Below are 24812 nucleotides of genomic sequence, written 5' to 3'. Positions count from 1 at the left end.
AAATTTACAAATTTTGTGTTGGGCCGCATTCATAGCCGTCCTGGGATGCATGCAGCTTGCAGGCTGCAGGCTGGACACCCCTGTTAGACCTAAGAGCTTTTTTTCTTTTTTAATCTATAAATGGACTATATCAGAACCTAGGGTATAGCATTATTTGTGGTTTTACACCTTTCCAATATAGTTCATGATAAATATTCTGATTGCCTTTGGTGTTGATGCTTTAACCTTATGTGGCCTATCTTACAGCCTCCAAATCCCAGACTTTCTTAATGGGAAGGTAAGGAGCTAGAACTAGACAAACTTCGCTGTCAGAAGCTTTAATTCTGTGTCCCTCTAGACCCTAATACTTATTTTCACTTAGGTCACTTAGGGCTGTTGTCAGTATTAAGTTCTGAACAAGGAACCACAGAAGTTCCTTTGGTTTGGGATGGGCCCAGATCTGTGTGGAAGGTCAGATGTTCTTTTCTTTTTTTTTCATACTGTTGGCCCAAATGGCCTGAAAGTTATAAAACTAGAAGTTAGGACATACATTCTAAGGAAACTGTTTCCTAGCAGAAGAAACACCTGAGGGGGAAAAGAGTTATGATGTCGGTGATAGTGTCTCTAAATTTGTTTTTAAGACCCACCTGTGAGGGAGAGTGGAAACATTTCCTGAGCTTGGCGTTCAAAGTTTTGAGTTCAAATCATAGGAATATCACTTACTAGGCAGGTAAACTTGGGGAAATCACTCAGTCTCTCAAGCAAAGGTTTTTTAATCTATAAAATAGATGTTATAATGTCTATTTTGCTGGGCTCAAATAAGTTAGTATTGACGTATTGGTAAGGATATTCACTATAGACTAAGGTTCCCTGTGAAATTTAATTTTTTAAAAATTAAAAAAACATTTTATTCTCACCTGAGGATATGACTATTGATTTTTTTTTAAGAGAGAGGGGAAGGGAAGGAGAGAGAGAGGGAGAGAAACATTGATGCAAGAGCAAAATATTGATTTGCTGCCTCTCATACATACTCCAGACAGGGGAGCAAACCCAAAACCCAGGCATGTGCCTTGACGGGGAATTGAACCCATGACCTTTGGTTTATGGGACAACACTCCAACTAACTAAGCCACACCAGCCAGGGCATATATTTAAAAGACTATTATTATCTCTAGCAAGTTTCACCCACTTTTTAGTCTCTGAATTTTTTTAATTACTGTGGGATGGTTTTCTGATTACAAATTTTTCTTCTATCAGCCTACCTATCTATCTCATATCATGATCTCAATCAATTAGAAAAGGTAGTGCTATTGATTTATAAGTACTCAGAGGCTTGATATTAATTTTTAAAATGTCTCAGATACCCAAAAACACAATTCCATTTCCCCCTTAGCATCTGCCAAATACTTTCGAGGCTAGATAGATTTGGATGGCAGGAATCCACATTTGCATTCTCTTCCCTTTCCTTTTTAGCTAATGGAGTGAAAATTTGTTAAAAAGAACCTATCTCCATATCTTGGACTGTTTCCAGCTGTCTCTATAAATAAGGCTATAGGATGGAATAGAAATTGACATCTTTTGAAGTTTGGCTTGGAGCATTAGCACAGCTCCTTTGGGCAGATGCTAAAGATCATAAAATGCCAGGACTTCACACTCACAGGATTGCATCGGAAATCTCTCAGGATAAAGGGCAAAAGCAGCCCTTGCAGATCAATTCACCTGGGAAGTTTCCTTGTGCCCTTCTGGCACCCACTCCCTTTCCTCAACATGCAAATGATTGGGAAGAAGCTGATCAAAGAGGCTGGAGAAGTTATTGTGATTGGGGTCTCATGAAAATCTCTCAGAATTGGATAGAATAAGGAACTGGTAGTTCCCATAGTGTGTGATGCCCCACAAGGACAACATCAAGGCCCTGAGCTTGCACCAGCCAGTTCCCTTCATGAGGACCTAGGGAGCTGGAAGGAGCCTCTGAAAATACACTAGATTTTCAATTCTCTGTTACATAATAGATTTTCCCTTATATTAGGAAAATTGGAGCTGCTTTACATAAATACTTTTTAAAAATAAATGAAACTCAATATATTATGAGTATTTCTACAAGTATGCAATGTCAAGTTTTATAAAAAATAATACTGTTTTATCCATAACCTCTAAGTTGACCTTGGTACCTGGCTCTTGCTCTGGAATCTCTTTCTCCGGCCAGTCTTCTGTATTTCCTATGTCTGTCTATTTATTAGGGCAGCTGCCTAGGGCATGGAAATTGAAATTCTACATTGTGTGTGTGTGTGTGTGTGTGTGTGTGTGTGTGTTCCTTCATAAGAAATCTGTGAAAAAGCCAGAGCCCCATTGGTATAGAGTGACAGAAAATTGGGGCACTGGACATTAAACCCAGATACATTTAATAATTTACACAGTATTAAGAAGGCACTGGGTTGTTTTTAAGACCTATGATCAAGTGATGTTACAGATACTATCTACAAAATTGATACTTTGCTGGTAGATAAGCCAAGTATAGTAATATAATTAAATAGTAATTAAATTGGGGAAAATGCACAATAATATTCTTATTAATATGTTAACTTTGTCAAGATTATTTGCCTATTGCAGGCATTGAACAAGATAACCAAGGCAAGTTAATTAGATTTCAAGTGAATTGCCACCATGTTAATTTATATTTTATAAGAATAGTAATTAAAATTTACTATGTTATAGCTACCAGTATGGTATTTTACTGTATCCCATAGTAACATTTCCTTATAAGTAATTCTAAAACATCAGCTTAATGGATTAGTAAAAGTGCAATTGTGTAACTGGGCATTTATTGTTAATAAAATCCAGTGTACAAAGTAAACTTTTATTACTCTTAAAGTCATTCACAGCATAATTTTAATGATATAATATACTCCATCGGGATTTTTTTTGGCAACCATTTTGTGCTACAAATGACTTTCTATATGTATGCTTAAATCAATATTGTCTTTACAGCTATTTCTCTAATATAAGAACACATAATTATCATGGATTTTGGACGTGAATATGACAATAAGTCCACTAGGCACTGTAATATGTCACAACTTCTGTGCACTGGGATTTTATTTCATCAGACCACCATATCAATTTGGCAAATATTTCCCATGTTTGAAAAAGGGTAAGGATATAAGGGGTGGTTCTGTTTTTTTCATGAAAGGGTAACTACATAAAGTGTGATGAGATAGGACTATTAAAATGTGTGAAGTCAGGCCAGGTCTTCCCTTTGGCAGGTAAACTACCCTCTTAGCCAGCTGCCATTTGGAGAAGAGAAATTTCACTGCTCTGTTGATTCAGGGTCTTAGCAGGGCCCCAGTAGTTCATGAGCCCAGTGTGTGCCCACTGAAAAATGCTACATAGACACTAGTGAGAAATCATATCAACAAGCTGTTAATCAATTCAGCTTGAAATAGCAGCTATCTTGCTGAGAGTCTTCTGCAAAGAGTGCCTATGCTATTGGGTGGAAAGATTCCCTCTTTTTTTCCCTCAGTGCTTGAGGAGGTATGGTTCTTTTGGCCAAGGAAAGGGTCTTAAACAGGTTTCCAATAACATTGTGAGAAATGTATTAAAGTTTCAACTTTCCAAATGAGGACACAAAAGTGCAGGTCTAAAATGGGCAGTGCCTGACATTCCCAAACTTTCCAAGTGAGCCATGCTGGTTGCATTTCCTTTGTGATTGCTTGATATTGGTGATCTCAACTGTTGCTCTTGATACAAACTTCAACCACTTCTTTGTATCTTACCTTCTGTGGTTTAGGCTCTCTTTACACTTTACCTAAGTGCAGTTACAGTCTTGTAGCACATGCTATAATTTAAGGTCCAAATCATCCTTTGAGAATAAAGGATTTAATCTCTCAGCTGCCAGAGCTTTAGCCTTCAGCCCCCTTCAGGTATTGTATCTGCCACACCCAAAATCATGTCCACTTCCAGGACAGCCTGCAGCCAATGACTAATCAAAAGTCAAATGAGCCCATCAGTTGTCCAACCCTGAAATGGGGAAAACTTTGAAGAAGTATCCTATCTTCACAACTCTCTGCAGGGTCATCTGTGACTTCCACTGAGATCACACTGAAGTTCAAGTTCACATTTTGCCCAATCTTACTTTTTGCCCCTTCCAATTCACTTCCTGATAAACCTTTTGCACGTTAAAGTCCATCTCAAAGTCAGCTTCCCAGGGAAACCAATTGCAGAAGCTTTGTGCTGCTTCCAGATCTTGGATTTGCCATTTTGTGGAGATCATAGAGTTAATTCCATATCCACACTATTTTGTATTTTCATTCTAAATACGCAATTCCTGAATGGCTTAAATAAATGAAAATAATAGATGAATCTACATGATAGGGTTAATAAAAGAGGTTGAGTTTACAGAATTTAAGGAGGCCGTAATCTTAAGGGGCATTAGATAAATGAGGGGATTTTACAATGAGAGATAATTAGAATCAGATCTTGAATACATTAATTAGAAATCAGGGATATGAATTTAAGTGATTATCTGAAAAAAATGAGGGAACATTTCCCTTTGTAATCTTCAGTGTTAGATAATTAGGTACAGGTCCCAGAGGAAAGTATGTTTTGCCTTAGAAGATTCAATCATCAGATGAATATGGGAGCAAAGACATTGAGTTTTCTACAGGGAAAGGGGATTAGGCAAGTGAGGAAATTTCTCTCGGAGATGTCACCAGAGTAGAATGCTCCAGCTCATTACCCTCCATATGTGATGAAGTCATTCCCCCAACTTCTTAGGTGCCTTTTGGCTGAATACATCTCAGGACACCATGCATGGAGCCAAGAGGAGAACAAAACTTTTCTATCAATAACATATTTGGAGATATTTCACAGAAACTTTTCAAACATTTGAAAAAACTATAAATAGACATTTATAAGGAGCTTTATTTTGGCATTCAGGTACTTTCTTAACAGCTCTGTAACTGGGAGGTCTCTATGAGCTCTTATTTATGTTTCTAACCAAGATAAGATATCACACACTATATTTTTCAAACTAGCTATGAAAGATTCTTATTTTTTTTCTGAGTATTTTCAGTTTCATTCAGGACATTTCTGTGTTTCAACATTTTTTGTCATGTCTTTCTGGTTGAATTAAATCATAATACTCTCTGGTCTTCCCTGACCCCCTCAAATACTGTTTACTGCGGTTTAGAAACTTAAGATTATCCAGAGGTGTATATAAATAAGAAGTCTCTGATAACAGGCATTAAGGAAAGTTATTGCCCTCTCTGTCCATGGAGAAGTATCTGACTGTAATATGAATCCATTTGCTTTTTCACTCATTTTACTTCAATAATAGTATTATGACTTCAAACCAATAAGCAAGTTTCCTTCCCTGCCACCTGATCCTTTTCTTCCCATTTTTTAATTTCTTTCTTGCATTCGTACCCCATGAGTCTATTGTCAATATTGATAGATACTAATAATACAAAGATAGGTGCATTTGCTCATCCAACAAATATTTATTGAATACCTATTATGTGTAAGAAATTTAGGACATATTTGTTAGCCAAGAAGGCATTTCCCTTCCCTAAAGGAACTGAATAATGTAGGGGAGGAAAAACACTTCCTTCTACCCTCCTAGGATCTGTGGTTGAGCCTACAGTTTACATAATCTGTCTTATATAAACTGACATAAGACAGATTAACTGGAAAAAAAGCAACAATTTTTATATTATATTTTCATGTGTCTTTAAGCAGAAAATAAAGACCCAAAGAAGCTTTAGACCCAAAAGCTATGTACTTTAGTAAATGAAGAACAATAAATTATGGACATGTGGCAAAGCAAAGGGGCTTGGGCTAAGGGTAGTAAATGTGAGAGAGTGACTGCGAAATATATGGGGGGGAAACTAATCGAAAGTAAAGGTTATTTTAGGAGGTTGGTTTGTACAGAACCATTTCATCATTGATTCCCAGTCAAGTGATAAAATGTTCTTCCCAGTACAGGGAGGGCACTTTTCTCTTGGGAAATTTTATGACTTGTCTTTCAATAGAAAGGAGGAGGTCAGAGAGACTCTCAGTTCATGATAACCCATATCGCCAAAGTAGCATATTTGGGGATGGCACGTTCTGAACCCCTCCAATGGCATAAAGTGACCCCTCCTTTCAAGAGTTGACTATGAAGTAGGAAACTCAGACAAAGGGCAGTCATGCGTCAAATGTGTTCTATGTATTAGTTGCTGCACAAAAATGGATTTGAGAACTTCCCAATCCTACTTTTGGGATTCAGGAAACTATCAACAAGAGTAAAGAGAAACCCAGGCAAGGAAACAACTTGTGCAGAAATCTAGGGGCTTAATGGTGAAATCCTGAAACAGCACAGTTTGGGGGCCTGAGACATGTATGATCTGCAAAGGGGAAACATGGGAAAAGAAGCATGTCTAGCCAAGGGGTACGTTAGTAAAGGGCTAGATCACCCCCTTGCATTTCTACTCTAAAGTCTGGGGGTGGAAATAATATCAGAGAATGCAAACTGACCCCCCAAATGTGGGGTCTCCTTCGGTAATATAGACTTTTTGCTAAAATGGTTCCCTGGCTGGCGACTAATGTTCATTAGTTAAATGTAAGCAGTAGGGTTATATGAGACTCCCAGGTCAAGGTGGTGAAACAGTTATTAGTCTTCCTCATTGCCTTCCATCTGCTGCTTGAATAATGATACTCAGGGTGACCTTGGAAGCTACAGGGGGCAAGATGGCAGAGTCTCCAGCAACCTGGGCTCTTGAATGACTGGTTGAATCACCACCCCATTCTGCTAACCAAGAACACCTACATTGGACATGAGTGAAAAATCAACTTTATTCTGTCATGGCACCGATGTTTTTTGATTTTCTTGGTCACTACAGCTAGCTCTACCCTAATTAATACAAGGGGCCACTGGGGAATTTTTTATATAGGTATGACAATCAAATCTATATATGTGAAAAAGGAAGATGTATCAGTGTGGGCAGAAAAATCATGGTATTCAAAGGTTTCAACCACTACTCAAAGGTGAGGACTTCCATCAGGACTTTTACAGTGAAAGGAGAGAAGATAGCTTTGGGCAACATTTGGATGGTCCATCCTATAGGAATTGCTGCTAGCTTATTAGGGATACGTCTAGATGGCACCCAGGTTTTAAAATATGAGTGGCAAGTTAACAATTAATATAAAATACAGTCAATAAAATTCATGGTACAGTAAGCATGCATATTAAATTTGGAGTACCCAGAATATAATGATTAGTGGTGACTGTGTTCTGGATCACCCTATTGGATCATTTGAAATAAAAGATTCTTCTTTTTTTAATGGAAAATCTATATCCATTGTAAAAAGAAATATATTTGGGTTAACTCTTCTTTTTAGAAATTAGTTCTTTTATCATATGGATGCTAGCCACCTCCTAAAGACAGGACTGGCACAATTTACAAGATGTTTCAGGCAAGAGCACCTAGAGACTTATAAATGCATGAAGAGTGGAGATTGAGAGAAATCCCCTCTGCCACCCTGTAGAATGCCATATAATGAATCTTCATGGAGGTGACGTTACAAATTGGAGTCTAGGAGAAGAGAAGTCAAGGAAATGAGAGCTGTTAAAGAATGAGTGATTGTGGTAATTACGGTTATGAATAAAGAAGGATTCAGATATTGAAATGCAAATAAATCAGGAACTTTTAGGCAATGAAGCATTGTGCCTCTTGGAATTTGTTTTGTTTGTTTGTTTCCAAATAACCTAATGCTCTAGCGAGGAAGTATCGTACTTGTGTAAAATATATAGAAAAAAGGTAAACTGCTAAAATGTGAAAAAGGCTTATGCATACGCCTAACTGCCTTAAGCCAGTTTGGGATTAAAACAACAAAAAAGGCATCAATCATATTTCTTGTTTAGTGTTTAGCATATCATTACTAACCTTGACAGGGATAAATGACACATTTTTTTGGTTGATGGTAATGAGGATGACATTTTAAATTCAGATTGACACAACCCAAAGCTTCTATTTGTGATATAACCCCCAAATGTGAAACGGTATCTCTGAGATGTTCAAATTGCTATATCATAGTAGTTTTCTATTAAACGTTTCATATATAAATTGAACATAATCTATTTTTAAGCCACATGTTAATGAAGTGTGTGTGTGTGCACATGTGTGTGTGTTATTTAGTAGTTATTGTTTTTGCTTTGGGGGCAAGGTGGGATTTTTGTCTTCTGTTATTCCACTGTTAGGAAGCTTGATGATAAAAGATATAATGTAACATCCATGAAATGGTTTCAATTCTTAGGTTTTTAAACTCCTTTATATGACTAAAATTTGCATTTATATTTAGTATAAAAATGTTTGTTTTCTAATTGTAACAGTATATGTTCATCTATAAAACTTGAGTTATAAGAAAGTATAAAAACATTCAAGTATTTTTCAGTATAGTTATGTGTTTTTGTTCTTTTTCTTTATGCACAGATAAATTTGGTGTGCTTTTTCCTGTAACGTTTTATTGTGTGGTCCTATGTTAAAAATATCATTGGACAATATGGCTGCATAGCAGCACAATGACCCATAACATAGATGTGTCACATATTTTTTAATACATCCTTTCCTTCTGAACATATGGACTGTTTCCAAATTTTGCTATTATAAATAAAACATACACACACAAAGGAGGAACCCTCCTACCTGGATATGTTTCCTTGTAATATATCTCTGTCTGCACATGTCATATTTTTACCAGAGATTTCTAGAGATGAAATCTCTGCATTAAGGCACACAGTACAGAAACCCTTTGGAAGACACTGGATGCATATTGCTGAATTGCCTTTCACGTCACCTGGGGCAATTTACACTCCCATCAGTGACCGTTACCTTGGCCAGTGAGCTTTGATCACCACTACCGTTTCTAATCTGTGTCAATTTGATAGATGAAAAATGGGATCGTATTGTATGTATCATGCTAGTTTAATTTCTCTATAAAAGGGAATGGCCATTTTTTTCATGTTAAATGGTCATTCACATTCTTCCTCCTGTGAACTGACTTTCTAACATCTTTGCATATCATTGTTTTCAAGATACTGATTTATAGTGGTATATTTTTAGAGATACATATTCTAAGATCTTTTCAGTTTTACTTTACTTTTGTCCTTAAATCTTTTTATTATTCTGTAGCAAGTACAAATTCTTGAACTTATTCTTTTTTTTAAGATTTTATTTATTTAGTTTTAGAGAGGGAATGGAGGGAGGGAGGAAGGGGGAGAGAGAGAGAGAGAGGGAGAGAAACATTAATGTGCAGTTGCTGGGGGTCATGGCCTGCAACCCAGGCATGTACCCTAACTGGGAATCGAACCTGCAACACTTTGGTTAGCAGCCTGCACTCAATCCACTGAGCTATGCCAGCCAGGGCAAGAATTTATTAATTCTTAAAAATCTTTACCCATGATGTCATCATTTAAATGTTTCTATTTCCTTTTAGTTATTGTTTTCATTTATTTTTATAACTAATTCTTCAATTTCTGGATTTATTTTGATGTACTTTATTTGATCAACAGTTTGTGCATGTGTGTATGTGTGTTGTGCTTTCCAAAGTTGTTGGGGAGAAAAAATATATAAGAGAACTTTTGAGTCTGTAAACTTACCAAACTACATGCGTCAAAGCTCAATCAAACGTGAACACGTTTGCAGCCAAGTAAAGGTTTATTGGTTAGGGAAATAGCGCCAAACCCAGAAGCACAGATGAACTGTTGTTCCAAACTCTCGCTGCCCAATGGCTTCTAGAGGATCGGCTATATAAGGGGAAAATCTTAGTCATGCTACTAGGGGAGTTAGGTCATGGTCAAGGTCATGGTCTCTATTGATGGGTTGATGCTAGGGTAGGAGTAGTTGATCAGTGCATCTGTTCCGGATGTCAGCCATGGCATTGTTCTGTCTGGTTTTGCAAGCGTGTGTGGGTGTGGTCAGTGGGGTCTTTCACTTTCCTGGGTCTGGAACTGATTCACAACTGAGGCCTAGATGTTGTCTCTAGTTTGGTTAAAACTCTGTGTCTGTGGTCTCTGAGGCTTTGTTCCTAAGGTGTTTTGATGCAGTTCAGAACCTCCTTGTCCTGAGGGTTCAATGATAAAGGGAGTGGACTTGCAAGGGAGGAGGCAGGTGAGTCCAAGTGCTAGGTGACGCCAGTTTGAATCAAAAGAAAAGAAAAGAAAAGAAAAGAAAAGAAAAGAAAAGTAAAGAAAAGAAAAGAAAAGAAAAGAAAAGAAAAGAAAAGAAAAGAAAAGAAAAAGAAAAAGAAAAGGGGAGGGGAGGGTAGGGAAGAAAAGAAAAGGAAAGGGAAGAGAAGAAAAGAGAAGGAAAGAAGAAAGGTTGTATTAAAGAAAGAAAGTTTTTCTGCTGTTACAAATAGCTACTTTATGCGTGCTTTAATAAGTGAATATCCTTCTCTGCCTTCTCAATAAGATATTTATAATACCTTAATGATAAGCCTCTCTTACATAATTTATAGCATGCATATATAGAGATATAACTATATAATTATATAAATATCTGCTTGTCAGAATTTATAGGCAAACAAGGATTCCAGCACTTACTGGAATATCTCTATGCCGCCCTTGTGTTGATGTGTAATGCTTATTGTATCATATCACACATCATATAAATATTACCTCATATCATATCATATCATATCATATTCTTAGTGTTCTCTGGTCTGTTTCAGAACTACTTATGTTAGCTCACAGATCTATCTATCCCATGTTACACCTATAAATTACTCATTTAATTATTGTACTTAAGTAATAGATGCATTTTATACATATATGAGGAAGTTCCTTATTTTACTTTTTCAAAAGAGTTTCTCTAAATATTTCCAAATAACTTAAAAGTATCTTGCCAAATATCAAATAATTTTCCATGGGGACATCTAATAATATTTCAGCCAATGTAAGAAGTATTGTGGCTACACATCTTTTTAATTATTCAATTTTTTCATCCAGGGACATTTGTTTTTTAATTTACTTAAATTTTCATAGCTCTTAGAAAGCACTATTAGCTATTTACATTTTTTATTAGAGGAAACTTTAATATGTTATATATTCTAACTGGCTTCACTAATACATAGAAAACCTATTTTTTTTTTAATTCGGCCATTTTACTGGATTCTATTACTAATTCTATTACAGTTAATCCTTTAGATGTGTTTAAAAATGGATATGGTGCCATCATTGCAATCCTCTTGTTTCATTTTTTCCACTAGTTTTGACTTTTATTACCTACCTCTTTCTCTCTCTGTCTCTCTCTCTCTCCCTTTGACCAGGAACTCCAGGGAAAAAAAGGTTGAAAAGCAATGTCACCAGCAAATCTTATTTTATTACTTAAAAACTGAGCAGAATTCCACTATAGCTGCATGTTCCTAAGTATTATCCTTCAGACATTAATTAGAATTCATTTTTCATTGAACATCAGTCATCAATTAAAGCAAAACTATTTGTCCTATTTGCCCAGCTAAGGAAGTACCGAGGGTGGGGAGGTGTTCCGTCTTGGGTTAGACCATGAGGGGGTACTTCCTTCATCTGAACACACTGAAAAAGCGGTAACAAAGTCAGCTAAAGAGCAGTCCATTGCCTCTCCACACTTGCAGTTGTCACTCCAAAAATCTTTGGTTCATCTGAGTTCTAAGCTGAAAGAATTGTTTCAGATTCTGTTCAGTCTTTGTAATATATATTAAAGCTTCAAATTTATATAGTTTATTAATTATTATTTAATAGGTATTCTATTACACCTGGAAACTAATGTAAGATTCTCCCATTTATATAGTGGATCCCAACTTGTATGCAGATTCAGCTGCACGTGTGTATTTGAGAACCAGCTGGTAATGGATAGAATTGTTTGGATTCACTTTGGGTGACATTTAAATCACTGTGGGTCTAAATAGTCTTGCATTTAAATAGTACATTTGAAATAGACAATAGCACAGTGATAGCAAAGACAAAGAACGAAAACTTTGGCTATTTCCATTACAGACTTCATTGTGACCATTTAGCATTTTGTATTTAAAATTTCAGTCAAAAAAGGTGGGCTGCAATATTTTCATTTGCTGGATGGAGATTTTGTGTTTCTATGAAAAACATTTTGCTAAATCAGGCTTATATATGTAAGCTGACATTTTTAACTATTACTGGGGCAGCAGACCTGGTCTTTTGTACTCCTATGCTTTTCAGTCATTGGTTGCAGGCTGCGAGCGGGGCATCTTCCATTAGCAGGCAATTCTGCAGAGAAGAAGGCAGCTGTGAGCAGTTAGCACCCAACCCTCAGATTAGCTGGATAGTTTGCTGGGCTGGTTAAGGGCTCTGAGTAATGAAGCAACAGAATATACTGTAGGTCCAAACTTTTCTTTCCATTTGCGCTGTTCTTCAATGATTTGCCAAGAAGACACTTGTGGTAGGTTGAAAAATGCCTCCTCACCAAAAGTTAAAAAAAAAAAGGATATCTATGTCCTAATCCTTGGAAACTGGGAATGTTATCCTAAATGGAAAAAAAAAAAAAACCCAAACCAACCGATAATGGACCTTTGCAGGTGTGATTAAGAATCTTGAGATGGGGAGAAAAGCCAGTATTGTCCAGGTGGGTTCTTACCGCAAATATGTGCATCATTATAAGAGGGAGATGGATGGCAATTTTTGCACGAAACGCTGGAGGTAGGGTAACATGGCCATAAATAAACAGAAGGTGGAAGGAACAGGAATGGATTCTCTCTTAGAACACCCAGAGTGAGCAAGACCCTGATTCTGGCCTCCAGGACTGTGAAAGAGTACATTTCTGTTGCTGCCAGCCACCCAATCTGCGGGAATCTTTTACAGCCGCCTTTGGAAATCCATGCAACTCTGCACTCACATTCACAAGTAAGCAGCTCTGGATTGTCTGGCTTTTTAAATTTAAATACACCTACATTGGGGCTATGTCTGTGAATACCAAATTTTTTTCCTATATTCATTAATTTTTTCCCCCTTAGAAGTTGTTTTCTATTAATACATACTGTTGGTGCTATACAAGTGAATCTTACTCTGTGTTCCTTTTTCATTATTATTTTATGTTTTTTTCTTTTATTCATTAACTTATAAGGTTTTCTTGAGTAGAGCTCACTTTGATAAAGGTAGAAAGTAAAGAAGGTTTTTTCCCCCCTAGATTATACTTTTATTGAATGACCCTCAGTTTCTTATATTTACTAGCTAAAATTATGCTGTGAGAACCATTAAATTTAACCTTTAGAAATGAAGTCATTGAATTTTAGTGGGGAGATCTGCATTTTATCAACAGGAAATACAATGTTTTTGGCTGATTCTATAAGACTTTCTTTGCACTATAAGTTTAGTACAGAAAGCACAGGGATGGTATATACGTGCCTCATATAAAAAGGGTGAAAGGATATACCTAGTTAAAAGAAAGTATCAACTATACAAGCTTGCTCTCTTTGATATCAAATCCTTTTTTTCTAATTTGTTTGGGGTGTGACTCCACCAGCACGATACCAAGGGATATGCTTCCTTGCCTGTCAGGCTTTAATTAAAGTCAGCTAGTCCTGGTTCTGAGTTCCAAACCTTAGGCAAGGGACATAATGTACTAAAGTCTCAGGTTTATGTATTACCTGAGGGTGATAATAGTGCTGATGGTGTAAGGGATCCTTGAATGGATTAAAAAAGGCAAATATAGAGTTCCCGGCTCGGCTATTGGGTGGGTGCCCCTAATCAGTGCATTGTTCAAAGGTCAACTGTAATTCAACCTGCAAGTTGATTGCAGATAGGTTTAAACAATTGGTATTTACAAAAAGGCACATGCATTATTTACATTGAAACACTATACATTAAAGAGGTGATTTGGGGACATATTTATAATTATGAGGGCTATATTTTCTTTTTTTAGCCACATTATGAATCATTTCTTCAGGATATTATTGTCAAAATCAGCTAATAATATAAGTTTGAATTTAGTACTCACTTTGCAATCTGAACACAAGAATCAGTCAATGGTAACCTGGTTTAGGATGGACCTAGATGCATCTGTTTGGTGTGGTCCAGATGTTGCCATCTGTTTTTGTACAGGTTAATAGGCTTAACTAACTTTCTCAGAATTAATGGGCACTAAGAATACAGCTGACATTTCCAGGAAAGAAGACTGGTTCTGGGCCTTAGATTGAGTTGATTTGGCAGGCCAGAGACCAAGAAAAACATGAAAGTTCATCAGCTAAAAAGAAAAAAAAGGTGGCTTCAAAAGGAATTGAAATAATTACCAGTAAAGTAATATCTGGTAGGCATTTTGCTGACTCCGTGGCCCAGGACATGCTGGTAGGTAGGAAAGCCTAAGGATCTTAAGATAGAATATTAGAGCATGTTTTTTCCTTGTGAAATGAGTAGCAGGCAGCTTGGGGGCTGCCCTGTGCTGCTGGATTGAACTGATTCTGGGGGTTCATGAGCAAACCTAACCTGCTGTTAGACCCCCTGTGAGTGTATGTTCTGTCCAGTGAGCTCTTGTGTTGGTTGTCTGAGTGAAACAATAGAATATATAGTATATACTATCTTTTTCTATATCTATAAAACCCATCCCCAGTTCCTGGCACAGAGCTCCTGAAGTCTTTGTACTTCACTTTGTACTTTGCACAAAGTAATGTGTTCTAGGATCATCTTTGCTTCTAATCTTTCGGTCTCTAACACAGAGTTGTTCAGTCCCTTAGAATTTCCTGAGTGATAAGAGTGTCTTTTGTTCCCATGAGGTGACCCTTGTGGGGCTCCCAGATGGAGGCCGGTCACCAGAAAGAACAAGCCATGATTAGATGCTTGGAATCTTCAGGCCCAGGCCCCATCCTCCAGAGAAGGGGGAGGGGCTGGAAGTTGAGACAGTGATTGATTGGCCTAAGTGATGAAGCCTCCATAAAAATCCCAAAGGTACAGGTGTTGGGGAGCTTCTGGGTTGGTGCAGACATCTGCATGTCCCAGGAGGGTGGCACACCCCAACTTCCCAGGGACAGAAGCTCCTGCCCTGAGGACCCTTCTGGATCTCACCCTGTGTATCTCTTCATCTGGCTATCAGTGTGTATCCTTGTTCATATCCCTTATTAAGTAATAAACTGGTTCATGTCTTGCCCTGAGTTCTGCAGGCTATTCTAGCAAGTGTTCAAACCCAAGGAGGGGGTCCATGGGAACCCCAGTTTATACTGGTCAATCAAAAGTACAAGTGATAATTGTGATGGGCATCTGAAGTGGGGGAAGGGGAGCAATCTTGTGGGACTGCGTCCTTAACTTGTGGGGTGTGATGTTATCTCCAGGTAGATAGTATTAGAATTAGTTTTTTATTGTATTTATTTATTTACATATTTTAGTATTAGAATTAATTTACAGTGTGGATAGGATACTCAGCTGGTGCCAGAGAATTGGCTTGCTATGTGGGAAACCCACACATCCAGTATCAGAAGGACCGTGTATGAGTAGAGAATAAAAACGGGAGTGTTTCTTTATAGCCTGCAGACTTTGAGCTGCACGAAATGTGTGTCTGTGTATGACATTTGTATACATTTTATATGTATGCATGTTGTACCTTCTGTAAATAAACACTGGCCTATACCAGGAATGCCAAGAATTTATTAAGAACTTGGTGAGGGGAAGTATTCATTTTTAAAGGTTACCTATCAGTTTACAGACAAAGTTCTTATACACTTATTATTGTGTTCTGTCCAATAATCCAGAAAAGCAAGTTTATTTCTGACTTGTTCCAAGTCCCAAAGACATTATGACTTCTCCGGTGGCTGCAATCCAGAGAGCCAGCCCAGTGCTCTCATCCATCCCTTACATTTTTCTCGGGAACGAACCTCAGGAGCTGAACTGACGGGGATGTCAGGGAGCGGTGTGCACCTCACTTCAGGAGCAGCTTTACAGCACCCTGGAGGGTACCCAGGGTGAGAGCAGAGGGGAAGATACTTATGTAAGTTAGGATGGCATTGAGGCAAACCTTGCTAGGGGCTTCTTCTCACATTCCTAAAGTCCATGTAGTCATTCCCAGCCTGTTCCTGAAAGGCTCAGCAGACACAACACAGGAAGTTCTATGCAGAAGAGTGCTTGTTAATGATGAACATGACCTTTACCTGAAAGAACAGCCGAAAGCCCCAGAAGTTCAAAAGGCCTACCTGGACCAAATGTCTTCTTGCCCTCCTCCCAAATTCCATACAACCCTCTGATTGATGCAACCCCTGCTTTTTTTATCCTTCTTTTAGTCTACTGCTTCTCTCATACCCAATTATTCTTCACCCATTTATTCATACCCAATTATTATTTCACACTGTGGAATTAGACAATTTTGAAAGAGAATGAAGCTCACTTATACCCTTCTCTGTTTGCACATGAATCATTTTCTCTGTGTTCATCCATCCTTTTCTGATTACTATTGAATTTCACTCCTTTCCCACTGCTTGCAGTCTGAAAAAAAATGTCCTGGTTGCAACTTTGCTCCTCTACTTGTGTCTGGTCCAAGGTGGGTAGCTGAGTGCATTCTAGAATCAGCTCTTTGAAGAAAAGGCTGAGATAACCAGAGAGAGGTATGGAACAAATAGTCCCGATTTCCACAGATTCACTGAGAATTCGTTTGCTTGCCAACATGCCATTTGATTTCTTGTTTGTGATTAAACTCACAGTTGTAGTAAAATTTCGTTCCAAAAAAGAGAATTGTGTTTGAGATCGTGTATAAAAGGACTAACGGGACCTTGAAGTAATCATTATGCAGATGTGGAACTATACACAGTTGCTGAATTTTGCATATACTCTATCCAGTGGAGCTTCCGCAGATGGGCCATGTCTCGGGATATTGTTGCAGAAAGCATCATAACACATACATAATTAGCCTAGAGAAAATAATCCCCTTTTAAACAAATTCTGAATGGAGTAGTAATAGCCAGTGTTTGCCCTAATCTTAATCATCCCTAGAACACTTTTTGTTTACATTATCAAGTTAAAATTGCTACATAATTCTGTGAATTGAGTAGGAATTTTAACTCAGTTTTAAATCTCAGGTCAGTAAGAGGAAGTTATTAAGAAATTATATGTAGAACAGCATATGTAGTACTAAAAATACAGGTCCTCTGGTTTCAAATTGTATTCTTTCCAATCCTAGAAAATTGTCTACTTTGCTTATGTACAAGTTTTCTTTACTGAATGGAAGAGAAATAAGAACTTAAAATTACAGTGAACAGGGGAATGTAAGAGAAATACACCTACTGTAGTGAATGAAGTTGTCCAACTCCTGCTCTGTTTAGAATCCACTTCCATTTGCCACAGTATCTGCTTTCTACATCTGAGAGTCACCCCTGAAATACCTGACCTAACATAAAACAAAACATGGTTTTCTAATGAGGTAGCAACATGTTACAAAATAAGCAGAGAGCATTAATCCAACTTGAAAGAGAGGGTGAGAAACTCTACCAAAGACTGAGAGGTTTCCAGGGGTGTCCAACCTGTGGCCCGCAGGCTGCATGCCACCCAGGGTTGGTGTGAACACGGCGCAATACAAGATCGTAAATTTACTTAAAACACTATGAGATTCTTTTGTGTGTGTGATTACATGTCGCAGTGTATTTAATGTGTGGCCCAAGACAGCTCTTCTTCCAGTGTGGTGCGGAGATGCCAAAAGGTTGGACACCCCAGACACACCTTCCTGCTTCCACTCTCCTGGGCTTATCGTTTTCCAAAAGGGGAAAATGTTTGTAATGAGGGATAGAGTGTCATGTTGTACATTTTATTTCATTTCTACTTGTTGAGTTATGGGTTTATTTCATATCTTAAAATATAACAGTTTATGAATACTAATATTAAGGTGCTTGTTGACTTCCTCAACAAAGAATAAATAAATTGCTATAATGTGTCCATCATTAGACAGATTGTTTGAGATGCTGAGGTGAAAGAAACAGAATTATTTGATTTCAGGGAGTTCAAACACTACCAGTGGAGCATGAAAAGCATGCATGCATTTATAATGTAGCATGGGATATATAACAATTGAGATATATGATCTGTTTTAGTAGCCCCAAGTGGGAAATAATTGTCTCCAACTGTAAGTGTTGAAGGAGAGTTCACATAACATATCGAATTAATCTGAAAGTTTAAGTTTGCCGGATGGGGACAGTGGGGGTTGATGAGGCGGTGGGAAGCAATCCACACTTGTGGAAACAGATTTGTGAAAAGACACAGTGTGTGTGATTGAGAATGGGGCATTCAGGGAACTGTGATTTCTCTGATACTGGCTGGGTTGTGTCAAGTACATGCTGCCCAAAATGTAAGCCAGTAAGACAAAACTGGGTTCATTGCCTACCTCAGTAAGAGATCTACCCCCATAGCAGTAATGATTGAGAGAGGGAAGGGCAAAGTTAGAGTGTTTATCGGAGACCAAAATCAAGTTTAAGGCTGGTCTGTAAGTGGGAGGGTGGTAACAATGATAATGTGATTAGCATTGGTACCCAGCAGCAAGGCAAGGGTTTTGAAGCCAGAGAGAGGGTCAAAGAGTCTCAGGGTGTTCACTATCATTTGTCACTTTTCCACTGAAGAGCTGACGGATCTTTCAGGAGGTTCATCTTATACTTTATAGTTATTTGAAACTTTTACCTTGCCTGACAAAAGCCGCCTGGAATTATAAGGTTGCATTAATGAAGAGTGGAATAATAAAATAATGTTAATGTAGACAGCATGCTGTGTGCGAGTAGACAGTTCTGATTCTCAGTTGGGATGAAATGGGAGATGATCAATAAAAGTATATTTCATTGGACATTAAAGGGCTTTATTCAAAAGGGTGGGAATTAACTTTTTAAGTACTGAGGAGATAGCATTTTTTTTTTTAAGAAAAGAGTGGCTTGATCCTGTACATGTGAATTGTTGGGAGAATAGAGGACACGCTTTCTCATGTCAAAGGGGAGCAGTGGAAATGGAAGGTTGAGATGGTCTGTAGACAATGAATAGAGGTTAACCAATTAAAACACAAAAGGCTGTAAGGGCTTGGATAAAGGCAATGGAAATAATGAGCCAGGAAATTTTTTATAACATGGAAAGAAATGATCTGGTTATAAATGAAGCATGAGGCATAAAAGAGAAGAAATGAAAGTTACAGATTTATTGAGTTCTAAATACTGTATATGCATGAGCTTCTTTAATCTGCAGTGGAATCATGGAAGGTACGTACTATTATAGTTTCACTTTACATGTGAGAAAACGGAGGCACGGAAAGGCGAAGTTCCCTCAGTCCCTGTCTGGCCATTGATGCACCATAGGATGTCCCAGATTTCCAGTTTGGGTTACTGGGTAGTTGGGGGTGGGTCAACTAAGGTGAGTACTCTTGGACAGTTTGCAGGAAGGATTGGTGATAAATGCAGCTTGGGACTCTCCATGTGCGCTATGTCCAGGACCGCTCCAAGGGCAGATGTTGATGAGTTAGTTGGTAACATGAGTCTAAAGCTCAGAAGAGGTTCTTTTGTTTTGTTTTTTTTGTGTGTTTTTAAATAAGACCAAGTATTTATTAAGCCTTCATGCAAGAGACAGTTTGGGCTAAAGAAATAATAGTTATGGTGGTGATACAGTTCCTGCTTATGTAGATTGTCTCCAGGGATACTGTATAGAAAACCTGTACTACCCCTGCATTTCTCCTTTACTCTCATACTGCTGCGGCATTCTCAACATTTCTGTCCCCTGATGTGTGGGAGTTTTTCCCACACCAAGCAATCCTGTGACACCAGATGGGTCTCCTACAATTCAATTCAACTCTGATACTGTCCACCTGGAGTGAGGGGTGATAGCACACTGGTTAACAGCTTAGTCCCACAAGACTCCCCTACCCCTCCTTCAGCTGTCATCTCAAGTCCAGGTTGTCACCTGTGCTGCTGACGGATCAAGTCAGAGGTTCCCACGACCCCCTGCTTGGGTTTGATTAATTTGCTAGAGCAGCTCACGAACTCGGGAAAGCAATTACTTACTATTTACCAGTTTGTTACCAAAGGATACGATAAAGAATGCAGGTGAACATCTAGGTGGAAGAGACGCACAGGGCAAGATGTGAGGGATGGGCCATGAAGCACCTGGGCCTTCTCTGTATCTGTCTCCCAGCATCTTCATATGTTCAGCAGCCCAGGAGCTCCCCAAGCCCTGTGCCTTTGGGAGTTTCATAGAGGCGTCATCATGTAGGCATGATCAATCGGGAATTCCCTTCCCAGCCCCTCCCTGGAACATGGGGCCTGGACCTGAAAATTCTAACTTTCTAATCATGACTTGGTCTTTCTGGTGACCAGCCCCCTACCAGAAACCCACTGACAGTCACCTCATTAGAATGAAAGACACTGCTGTGACCTGGGAAATTCCAAGGGATTTAAAAACTCTGTCAGAAATTGGGGTCAAAGACAGACTATTAGAATAACAGATGGTCCTAGTACTCTTACCACTTAAATTATAAAAGAGTTTTAGGAACTCTGTGCCAGAAATAGGGGAACAGAGGTCTGTCCAGAAATGATCCAGCCATGTGCTATGAAAATTAGAGACATTCACTGAAGAAGGTACAAGATACAAGAAGTATTGTACACAGGACAATAATGCCTCAGTTCCCTTCAAAGTAGGCACCTCACACAGTTCTCCCAATTGCCATCTGTCCTGTCATATTTTCCTGAATCTCATCAATGGTCTGAAATCTCTTCCCTTTCAAAGGTGATTTTAGTTTTGGAAAAAGGCAGAAGTTGCCAGTCACCAAATGTGTGCTGTAGGGGGCTGAGTCACCTGGGTGATTTTATGTTTCACCAAAAAACTACACAGAACATGATGCATGAGCAGTTGTGTGTCATGATTTAGCTGCCAATCACCAGTTGCCCATATCTTCGGCCTTCTGAATCAATCAACCAAATAGTTTCTGCAAGGAATGTTCAAGCTTAACACAAAATTTAATGTAGATTCATTGCTCTATTTATTCAGTCATTTTGAATGCAACAGCCACACAGTACACATGCTCACTCAATGGTGTCTACCACTCCCACTGACTAGAACAGTGAAGTCGTCACTGTTCACGTATATGCATTCCAGTCCACTCTCCTTAGCTGCCAGGTTACATCGATGTTGCAAAAACCATTCTCATTATATTAACAATGGCTGGACTTTTTCAGAACAGATGTGATATGCCTGATATCACAGAGATAAAAAATGTTGATAATAGAGGGACTCAACTTGCTCATGAGCCTGAGCAAGTGATCATGATGCTTTGTCCCATGGTGTGTGCTCCTGGAGGCATGTGGTTTTTCACCAGACCTTTCTTTAGCCAGTTTCATTGCAATTTGAGTTCTTTTTACTCACATTTTATATAGAAGTGAACATGGAGCTTTGCAGTACATAATTAAGGCAAGACTTGGATTTCCTAAGCTGTAGGCTAGTTTCAGGCTAGATACATATTTAAACTAACTTAACACTAAATAGATTTATACATTGGGGCAAAAGCAAACCGTCCTCCATCTTCACCATCGACTTGGACAATGACGTGAGCAAGTCGCTACATTACCTTGAGAATTAATTTTTCCTTATGCATAAATGGGCATTGTATTACCAACTTCACAAAGTTTTTTGTGATGAATGGGCAAGTATAAGGTATTTTCTGTGGCTATTTTTATATTTTTTGGTGAATATAGATATAATATCATCACCACAGTGAAATTCTCTATTCTGATTCAGTACATTTTAAACTTGGAAGCTTATCTCTAGATTCTGTTTTTAGGCAAGTCACATTTTCTTTATCATTCTTCAATCTGATGCATCTGCCTACATAAATCATAAATAAATTTGATAAAAGCGAAGAGCACAGCCTTAGGAAAACCCAACAGGTCTGCTGCTATTTATAATTTGACAATTTATGAGAACAAATGTCTCCATTACATAAATAATTCCCTTGCATTTCATTTGCTTACACACCATTATTTCTATAAGTTTGTCACAAAAGAATGGAGATTGATTTATCTTCTTAGCTGGCACAATAGATAAATGTGAGCACAATACATTCTTTAGTTCTGCTTGCTGGGAAAGTAATACTAATTTTTCATTTTTACAAAAATATACTTGAATTTTAGTCAAAGGCTAACAAAACGCACATACATAAAAAGCCCTGTGAGGAATCTGGCCTTGAGATTTTTCTGTGTACTCCAGTGATCATTTGCTAGTTCCACCCAAGCCACTGTCTTTGAATGGAAATGTGAACTCTCCTTAGAAGTGACATAGCCTTTTATTCTCTGTTACCAGCATGAGAGTAAAGAAACAGAACTCACTCAGGGCGTGTTAGGCAGACTGTGGCTTGGTAGACAGGGGCCTCCATGTTTTGAGGATGAAGCGACCTGTGTTCTTATCTTGATCTCCTATTGACCATTTTTGTGCCAATCACTGACGGCATCCTGAAAACCATTTATCAAAGACAGATCAGATATATGTATTTATAAAATCACTTATAAGTGATTTTAAAATCATATCACTTATAAATGATAGAATCAAAATCATTTATAAAATAAGGAGACTAGACTGTGTGCTTGAATGTGTATTATCAACTTCACTGAGATTGGAAGCTATATTCCACAGAATTCCCTTCCCTGTCTGGTTCCAAAGTAGAGCTGGCCAAGATAAGAACTTGTATAAGATTAGAGGGCAGAAATGAAGCCAAAGCCATTACTCTTGGAAGGAACTTGGCAGTTAAATGCTAGAACAACAGACCAGAGCTGTCCAATGAAATCTGGTTCATCTGCACTCTCCTCCCAGTCTTAGTCCATCTTGCCTTTCTAATTGCTGACCCTGTCAACCTTCAGTGACCCCAAGCCCACACCCAGACCCTTAACTACAAGCCCAGGAAAGCACACCATCATCTTTGAACGGATAATTACTATTGGCTCCCCCACTAGTTTTCCCTTCACAGCTCCACTTAGACATTGGAGATCCTTTGCTTCTAGAATTTTCCTGCAAGCTCTAACTTGTCCATGTGGTCCAGGGCCTCAGGACAACATGGTTAGTGACTGCTTTTTGGATCTCCACTTTCTCCTACCTTCATGTAAGATCTAATTCCTGTCATATATACCCTGTTCCCAAAATATGTGCAAGTGGTTCCATTCTACTGATTGAACCTAGACTGACACAGACCAGGATTCATAAAGTCCCTTCCACTTACCATGTGAAATGTTACTATAATTATGTCACAGACTCGACCATTAAGCTAAGAGTGATAGTGTATGTTTTCATTTAATTCTCACAGCAAGAATATGGAGCAGGTAGTATTAATAGGCTCAGGTGAGAGAACACACTTTAAGAATATTATCTAATTTGATCCGCACAGCTCGTGGCCATGACTCATGCCCCATGTGTCTCTAGAATTCAAGTCCTCAGTGTGCCCAGACACCTACAGATCTAGGGAAGTGACTCATAGCATCTGTGAAAACTTGAAAAGTGTGTGTTTGCATTTAACATTTTTCTAGGTAGACGGGGGTCTATAGTTTTCAACACAGCTATAAATTCTATAAGCTCAAATATTGGGTTAGCCAAAAAGTGTGTTTAATTTTTTCCATAAAATAAAATAACACAGTTTTCATTTTCATCAATAACTTCATCAATACGAATATTTTATGTTGGCTATCTCCCACATGGTAGAATGTTGATTGTTCTCAATGTCTCAATTTGATCTCTGTCAACTTCAACTGGTATATCCGACCATGGGGCATCATTCAGTGAGAAGTCTACAGCCTAACACTTTGAAAACCACTTTTGACATGTTCTATCAGTCACAGCACCTTCTCTATACACTACACAAATCTTTTTTTTTTGTATTTCAGTTGCATTTTTACCTTTCTTGAAATAATAAAGCAAAATATGCTGAAAATGTTGCATATTCCATCTTCAATATTAAGATGGCTACACAAAGATTCACTGGTTTTAATAAGTTTTTGTAAATACACACTGATATGCACACAGCTGTCACAATACAACCTAACAAAATTGTTTCAAATGAAGTTAAAGACATTTAAGCACTACTATAGTCATCATATGGAAAAAAACAAAAGAACTTTTTGGCCAACCCAATGTCAAAATTAATGCTTGAAACTAAATTGTTTAATATTGTCTCCACTGGTCACATGTGGCTACTTAAATTTAAATTTTTAAAAATTCAAAATTCAGCTTCTTAGTTAAATGACTTACATTTCAAGTGCTCAGCCAACGCTTGTGGCTGATGGCTCTCATAGGGGTGAGCAAAATATGTTTATAGTTGAGTATGCAACACAGAGTTTATTCTCATATTTATTTGTGTTACAACTGTAAACCTACTTGTGCCCACCCCATATATTGAATAGTTCCAATAGAAACTATGTCCTATTGCAGAAAGTTTTACCACACAGTGCTAAATTAGAGGACATCAACATTTTAAAGAAATGGAAAAGGTCCATTGCTCTGTACATATTAAATGAGCCAAATCCCATTTTTCCCTGTACCCCTCCACCCTCTCATGCCTCTCCCAAACACAAAATCTCCATTCAAGTACAGTAGAACATGAGTCCACTGAAGAGCTTAGGAGAAGCTCTATATTTTGCTTTACAAAGGTCAGTGCTTTTTGTACAGCGTGATTGCATACAAAGCTGAAAAACAGATCCAATTCACCTACAGAGCCACATAAATATTTTAAGACCGTGTTTTATAAACTGTAAACTTTATTATAGGCTTCACCTCCAGAGCAGGTGAAGTCCATATATCATGGGGTCCCACCACTCATGGCTATTGTTTTAGCAGCCTGCTTCTCTGCTTGTGCTATGCACACCCGAGCAGACTGGATTAA

The 24812-nt window shown here is 38.1% G+C and overlaps 1 long non-coding RNA gene across 1 annotated transcript; it reads left to right on the top strand.

Annotated features, from left to right (window-relative positions):
* Positions 1 to 24059, top strand: LOC118501848. The gene is made up of 3 exons (XR_004904511.1): positions 1 to 15; positions 371 to 377; positions 23926 to 24059. It is a non-coding gene; the product is annotated as an uncharacterized LOC118501848 (long non-coding RNA).
* The last annotated feature ends 753 nt before the right edge of the window (positions 24060 to 24812 follow it).

This window comes from Phyllostomus discolor, chromosome 7 (assembly GCF_004126475.2).
Source record: "Phyllostomus discolor isolate MPI-MPIP mPhyDis1 chromosome 7, mPhyDis1.pri.v3, whole genome shotgun sequence".
In the NCBI taxonomy this organism is placed as follows: Eukaryota; Metazoa; Chordata; class Mammalia; order Chiroptera; family Phyllostomidae; genus Phyllostomus; species Phyllostomus discolor.
Note: the sequence above shows the minus strand (reverse complement) of the source record. Positions and strands in the feature narration are given on the sequence as shown.